The following is a 7,500-nucleotide window of genomic DNA, read 5'->3' as shown; positions in this document are numbered from 1 at the left end:
TTTTTTGCCTCGCCGACCAGCCGAGCCGCCTGCCGCTTCGACTGCCGGTACACATCAGCTGCTTCCGGAGTCCCACAGGTCAAAAAAGCCCGGTAGGACTCCTTCTTCAGCTTGACAGCTTCCCTCACCGCTGGTGTCAACCAGCGGGTTCGAGGGTTTCCGCCGCGAAATGCACCGACAACCTTGTGGCCACAGCTCCGACTAGCCGCCTCAACAATAGAGGCGCGGAACATGGTCCATTCAGATTCAATGTCCCCCGCCTCCCTTGGGACGTGTTTAAAGTTCTCCCGGAGGTGGGAGTTAAAGCTCCGACTAGCAGGGGACTCTGCCAGACGTTCCCAGCAAACCCTCACAATACGTTTGGGCCTTCCCGGTCGGACCGGCTTCCTCCCCCGCCATCGGAGCCAACTCACCACCAGGTAGTGATCGGTGGAGAGCTCCGCCCCTCTCCTCACCCGAGTGTCCAAGACATACGGCCGCAGATCAGATGAAACGACAACAAAGTCGATCATTGAACTGCGACCTAGGGTGTCCTGGTGCCAAGAGCACATATGGACACCCTTATGCTTGAACATGGTGTTTGTGATGGACAATCCATGACGAGCACAGAAGTCCAACAACAAAACACCACTCGAGTTCAGATCAGGTGGGCCATTCCTCCCAACCACGCCCCTCCAGGTCCCACTGTCATTGCCCACGTGAGCGTTGAAGTCCCCCAGCAAAACGAGGGAGTCCCCAGGAGGGGCACTCTCCAGTACCCCTTCCAAGGACTCCAAAAAGGGTGGGTAATCTGAACTGCCGTTTGGCGCATAAGCGCAAACAGTCAGAACCCATCCCCCCACACGAATGCGGAGGGAGGCCACCCTCTCGTTCACCGGGGAAAACCCCAAGGTGCAGGCACTGAGATGGGGGGCAACAAGTATGCCCACCCTAGCTCGGCGCCTCTCACCATAGGCAATTCCAGAGTGGAAGAATGTCCAGCCCCTTTCAAGGAGACAGGTTCCAGAGCCAGAGCGGTGCGTCGAGGTGAGTCCGACTATCTCTAGTCGGAACCTCTCAACCTCGCGCACAAGCTCAGGCTCCTTCCCCACCAGAGAGGTGACATTCCACGTCCCAAGAGCCAGCTTCTGCAGCCGAGGATCGGAACGCCAAGGTCCCCGCCCTCTACTGCCACCCGTTGCACATTGCACCCGACCCCGTTGGCCCCTCCGACAGGTGGTGAGCCCATCGGAAGGGGGACCCATGTCGCCTCTTCGGGCTGAGCCCGGCCGGGCTCCATAGGCAAAAGCCCGGCCACCAGACGCTCGCCAACGTGCCCCACCTCCAGGCCTGGCTCCAGAGTGGGGCCCCGGTGACCCGCGTCCGGGCGAGGGAACACGAAATCCAATATTCTTGCTCATCATAAGGGGCATTTTGGGCTGCGCTTTGTCTGGTCCCTCACCTAAGACCTGTCTGCCTTGGGTGACCCTACTAGGGGCTTAAAGCCCCTGACAGCATAGCTCCTAGGATCATTGGGACACTCAAACCCCTCCACCACGGTAAGGTGGCAGCCCAGGGAGGGGGTATATATATATATATATATATATATATATATATATATATATATATATATATATATATATATATATATATATATGAAAAGTGGGTATCGGTGTAAATGAAATATAAACATTAATCTCAGAAATGCCAAATATGAATGTCATCCAGATAATTACTTGAACTTTCTTGCAATGTTATGAACTAACCTCCCTAAAGGACAATCCCGATGTTTGTTTTATTCATCCAATTCATTATTCATGCAATGCAAAATTAGTAGATTGTCTATTCAGATGTACTCTAATTCAATTCAATTTTATTTAAATAACACCAGTTCATGATAGATGTAATCTTAAAGCACTTTCCAAAGTGAAATTCAATCAATTTCTAACCATTAAGAAATTTCTAACTCATGATCTGAAAATGAATGTATATGTGCATTTACATACATATGCAGATTTTTTTCAATACTTTATTCATGGTGTCAGGATTTGTTCTGGGTCCTCCAGGACCTTAACAGGTCCACCAGGACCCGGACCTCGAGGGACTTGGGAGTGGTGGAGGTCAACGGTTCCTCCGGGACCTGGACCTCGCAGGACTTGAAAAGGTCGGGTGGACCTTCTCAAGTCCCGGTGGTGGTGTTCGGGTTCATCAGAACCCGAACACCACCACCACACAGAGCTTCATTTAAGGTGTTTTATTGAAGACTTAGAGTAATGGAGATGGTGACCAGAGACTGTACCGGACTGGAGCTCACAAGGGAAAGTGAAGATGGCGGAGGCTGGAGACGCTGCGGAGCTGGAGCAAGCAGTTGACTGAGACTGGCAGACTGAGGTAGGGATCCTAGGCAGGCAGACGTAGGAAGCTCTGTCTGGCAGACGTGGGAAGCTCTGGCTGGCAGACGTGGGAGGCTCTGGCAGGCAGATGTAGGTAGCACTGGTAGGCAGACGTAGGTAGCACTGGCAGGACGAGGTTTGAGTGAAGGTGATCCGGCGGGGAAGAGCTGACTGAGGAGAGCTTTTATAGAGAGGTTTGCAGGTGGATTGAGTACGGGATGATTAGAGCATGACAGGTGTAGGTGATTATTGGAGAGCGCAGATGAGACTGTATGGGGGGTGGAAGGTGCTTGAGAATGTTTAGGGTGCAGCTGGCAAAAACTGCTCCCTGACACATGGTTTATTATGTATGAATAAACAATGTGGATCTTCTTGGGTATGGATGCAGTTAGTCTTTAGAAGTAAAGAATTAATGAATGCATTGAACTATAGTTTAAGTATACATCATCAGTAAATATGTGATAAATGGTAAAAAAATATATAATTAGTTCATGCTAAATAGGGTTATTTTCAAAGTGCTACCAAGCATTTAAACTAGAGGCTGGGATGTTTAAAAAAGGTAAAATACTAAGGGAGGTAAATACTTTGCAGGGCACTGTGTATACAGACACAGCTCAAGGGAATTTGAATATTGTCCGAAAGGTCCATATTTTCCGTCACTCGTTTCAGAAGGTGACATGCATGTACTCTGGATACAAAACAATTCAAGCACCAATCAGGTTCTATAGTTCCAATGCTTCCTTAGTAAATGACAATGAAGATCATAATCTGCTGACAATCTTTATGGAGAGCCGAATTTCATTTTCCAGTAGTACTTGACACTTGGCCACACTGTCAAAGGTACCAAAATGTGATTCAAGAGGAAAATGAGATACACCAGACCCAACGATGGAGATGACCTGAAGGCTGCTATAAAAACAACCTGGGCCAGTACATCTTAGCAGAACCAGAGACTTATCACATTCAAAACATGCTGCATTTATACAATAATTAAGGCAAAAGTAGACCCTAAATACTGTCTGCATATACATCGATATACTTTTCAAAAACTTTATTTCAATTTGAAATCAAAAAAAATATATTCCAAATTTCTCAAAGGCAGAATGTAGCGATTTCAATATCATCCGTAAGCCATATTTATTAAAAGTAGTCCTCAGGTAAAGCCCATGAGACAAAAATATCTACTTTTTTGTGGTACCAAATGACTTGTCATTTCTTCTTTGTTTAGGTTCCTGGAGTGCCTTTTATTCCAGTTATTAGTATCTTTATCAATACCTACCTGATGGTTCAACTTGGAGAAGAGACATGGATTAGCTATTCCGTTTGGATGGCATTTGGTAAATATGCATTTTTTTTAAAACATATTAAAATATTAAGAAATAACTGAAAAAGTAGTTTGGATACCGCTCCTTTCTGCAGGCCTGGCTATATACTTTCTCTACGGGATTCATCACAGCAACCAAAGACAAAGAATGCAAGAAATGCACACAGTCCTCAATACTGTTTATGTAAATAACAATGTTGTTAGTGTTTCTGCTTGATGGCTATAAAATCATCTGTCCAAGAGTTTAAGATGACCAAGGAATCACCTTGAAATCATTTGTTTTATTCTGACTCTAGCGAGAATTACCCTAACCTGGTTTTAGTCTGTCCCATCTGATGCATGTTGAATGCTAATAGTGGTTTACAAACCTATTTTATACCAGCATTGCAAAAACTGCAATTATAATTTTTTTATCCTTTACGGCTTGATCAGTCATTCAAGGTTGTGCAACATTGGATATGCTTAGTAGAGCATGACAGTGACAAACTTGAACAAAAATCCTTGTAAATGTAATTTATATAAAATAAATTTGTTAAGGAAATTAGTCAATTGCTTAAAATTATTTGAGTCACATACTTATGAATGGGAAGATTGTCATTATAATGTGAAGAACTGCAACTATCAGCATGCAACTTCCTGGACCACCCACAGCTCAGTTACAAGGGAGGTGATAACCACCTCTACAGCAGCAGCCCTCCCCCACAGCCGCCCCACCATCGTAAACACCGACGAGCGGTTGTCTGGCTGTCACCTCGGGTCCTGCTTCTGCCTCCTCTGCTCCTGCTACCGCTTTCTGCCCACCTTCCTGTACAGCAGGCCAGAGCTCTCTGCTTACTAAGGCCGAGGCTCCTAACGCTCCACCCAGTGGCACCCGAGACGCCAATTACTGGATACTGGAGGACAAGATAAGGACCTTTGCACCCATCATTAAGAACCTGAGAGAGGCCCTGTTCAGTAACTACAGAATTGGAGGCTAGGTTTAAAGGGACTGCTTGGACCCAGGAGGGTCTGCCGCCGGCCCGCGACGGTTGGATCCAGGAGGGTGTGCCACCGGCCTGCAACGTCAGCGTTCAGGCTAGTCTCTCTCCGGCCTGCAACCCAGTCTCCAGTTGGTGTTCTGGAGGCTAAGTGCCCCGCCAGGTCAGGAGAGGGCGGGGGGCTCGTCAGGACAAGCGCCAGGGATCTCAACATTACAGCCGGGTCCTAATGCCTTGTGAAAGGACCAAGCAGCGTAGGCCCCCAGGAGATACTAAAACCTCCAGGTCTCCCCAGAGGTCTCTTTCTCTACTCACTCTGTGTGACAGTCAGCGGTCAGAGCTCTCATACTGGCTGTCACTACCAGAGACACTCCGGAGCCTGATATTAAGGGTTTTCATGTCCAAGGGACTGGGAGCTTCAGCAGCCAGTAGCCCAGCACTGCCCGTAGCCTGTAGCCCAGCGCCATATGGATCCTGTAAGCCGGTGCTACCAGTAGCATGTAGCCCGGGGCTTCCTGAACCCTGTTGCCAGGGGCCTCCTGAACCCTGTAGCCCAGGGCCTCCTGAACCCTGTAGCCCAGGGCCTCCTGTATCCTGTAGCCCGGGGCCTCCTAATCCTGTAGCCCGGGGTCTCCTGTATCCTTTAGCCAGGTGCCATCTCTAGCCTGTAGTTAGGTCCCGCCTGTAGCTAGTAGTTTGGTCTCATCAGTAGCCTGTAGTCCAGCGCCCTCTAAAACCTGTAGTCCGCCGCCTCCTGAGTCTGTTGGCCAGGCACCTCCCGTGGGTTTCATTTTCAGGTGACGTCCTCCGAGGGTCCTCTACAGGTGACATCCTCCGAGGGTCAGGCTCCTTCGCCGGCTGCCTGAAGCCTGGCTCCGTTGTCCGCCTCTGAGGGTCTTCGTCGGTCATTCGCCTCCGAGGGCCCTACTCCGTCAGTGGCTTCTAAGGGCTCAGGTCTGCCGACGTCATCCGAAGTTCCTGTTCTGCCATCGGCCTCCTGAAGCCCTGTCCCGCCGTTGTTCTCCTGGACGTCCGGCGGAGAACCTGACTCGCTGGGGGCCTTCCTCCACGATGTCCAGCGTAGAACCTGATCCGCCGGGCCGTCCTGCTGGACGCCCGCCGGAGCCACCTTACTCGCAGGGGCCGTCCTGTGGAACGCCCGCCGGAGCACTGACTCGCCGGGGCCATCCTCCGGGACACCCATTGGATTACCTGTCTTGCCGGCGGCTGTCCTCCTGGACGCCCACCTGAGAATCTGACTCGTTAAGGTCGTCCTGCTGGTCGCCCCCCCAGACTATTGTTGTTTCACTAGAGCTTGTCCTCCAGAACTCTTCTGTTGTTCATGGTTCGCCCTGTCAGGGTTGTTTTTGGTTAAGATTTTGATTGAACATTTCTGGATTTTTCTTTTCTTCACTCGCTCTGTCTGGGTTGTTAATGTTTTGTTTGAACACCATCCAATCAGCTTCAGTTTAATTCCAGTCACTTCCCCTCCCCTGGTAAGCTCCACCCATTCCAGTAATTCACGTGCTCATTCCCCTACTTATATCTGCCTCTGTCCCGTGCACTCTGTCAGGTCATTGTTTTTCCATCCCTATCGGTGAGTCTTGTCCAGCATTCCCTGTTCTCTGTTTTTTTGCCTGTTTAACTGACCACTGCTTGAGTTGATTCTGCCTGCCTGTTTCCTGATCAGACCAATCTTAGGATTTTCGAGTTGGCCTGTACCCTGTTTTTTTTATTCTGATTCTGATTTTTGTAGATAGTTTCATCTGTGACTGCTTTTTGTTATATTTGGTTATTGGACCTTTTTGGCCAGATGCCCGTTTTTGTTTTTGCATTTTGTAAATAAATGATCTTTCACCTAACCTCTGCTTGTCTGGCTGAATACTGGGTCCCCTCTGTCTCTAGTTCGTGACACAAAGAAGGGAGCAGTTTTTATTGCGGTTGGTGATCAGTCACCAGCTTCATGCACAGCTGGATAAGGAGACATTCCTTTTCTGGGACAACCATTTGTTCTCCCTGTCTAAGGTTAAAAGCAACAGAACCTTCCTGAAAGCAAACTCTTAAAACAAACCAAATTATTAATCAAAATGTATTAATAATTAATATAAAAATTGATTTGTATCTTAATTTTGATTAATCAATCATTAATTAATAATTAATATAAAAATGTATTATCTTAATTAATTATTAATCAATAATTAGTCAATAATTAATTAATATAAAAATTTATTCTTATCTTAATTTTTTATTCTAATTATTGAATTATTTCTAATTATTTAATTCCTTTAATACACATTTCATTCCTTTAATACACATTTAATTATTTAATTTAGGTTTATACACATTTAATTATTTATTCCTTTATTACACTTAATTATTTAGTTTATATACATTTAATTATTTAATTTAGTTTACCAGCGTATTGATTTTTTTGTGGACCATTTAGATTTTACTGACCTGCGGTGATCAGTGTTGATACCGCCCCTTCAACGTTAACCACACCTCCACTCAGTATAAAAAACCTCCGGGACTCCTTGTAACTTTACTGACCAGACTTTTAGCATCTGAAACCATGAGCAACTACTCAGTTGAAAGAGAACTACTCCTTCAGCATCACCGCAGCACGGTTCCCCGGACAGCGACAAATTATCCCCGGGACCGTACCACCCACTTTCACACACCAACCCCTGAATCGTCTTCCGAAAGCGACAGCGAGAGTCTTCTCACATCGCTGCAGAGGCGTATTGGCGACTGGGCCAATGCCCACGGAGATGTTGCAAGTACGCCACGAGTACTTTGTTTTATGGGATAAGATTCCACGCTTCCA

General features: G+C 47.2%; 1 long non-coding RNA gene across 1 annotated transcript in view; it reads left to right on the top strand.

The window, feature by feature from the left end:
• The window catches only part of LOC118562188, a 10,099-nt gene extending 6,167 nt beyond the window's left edge, over nt 1-3,932 (top strand). The window contains exons 2-3 of the long non-coding RNA XR_004930497.1: nt 3,601-3,709; nt 3,792-3,932. This is a non-coding gene — a long non-coding RNA (uncharacterized LOC118562188). The remainder of the gene's footprint in view (nt 1-3,600; nt 3,710-3,791) is intronic.
• Nucleotides 3,933-7,500: the final 3,568 nt, after the last annotated feature.

Source organism: Fundulus heteroclitus, unplaced genomic scaffold (assembly GCF_011125445.2).
Source record: "Fundulus heteroclitus isolate FHET01 unplaced genomic scaffold, MU-UCD_Fhet_4.1 scaffold_816, whole genome shotgun sequence".
In the NCBI taxonomy this organism is placed as follows: Eukaryota; Metazoa; Chordata; class Actinopteri; order Cyprinodontiformes; family Fundulidae; genus Fundulus; species Fundulus heteroclitus.
Note: the sequence above shows the minus strand (reverse complement) of the source record. Positions and strands in the feature narration are given on the sequence as shown.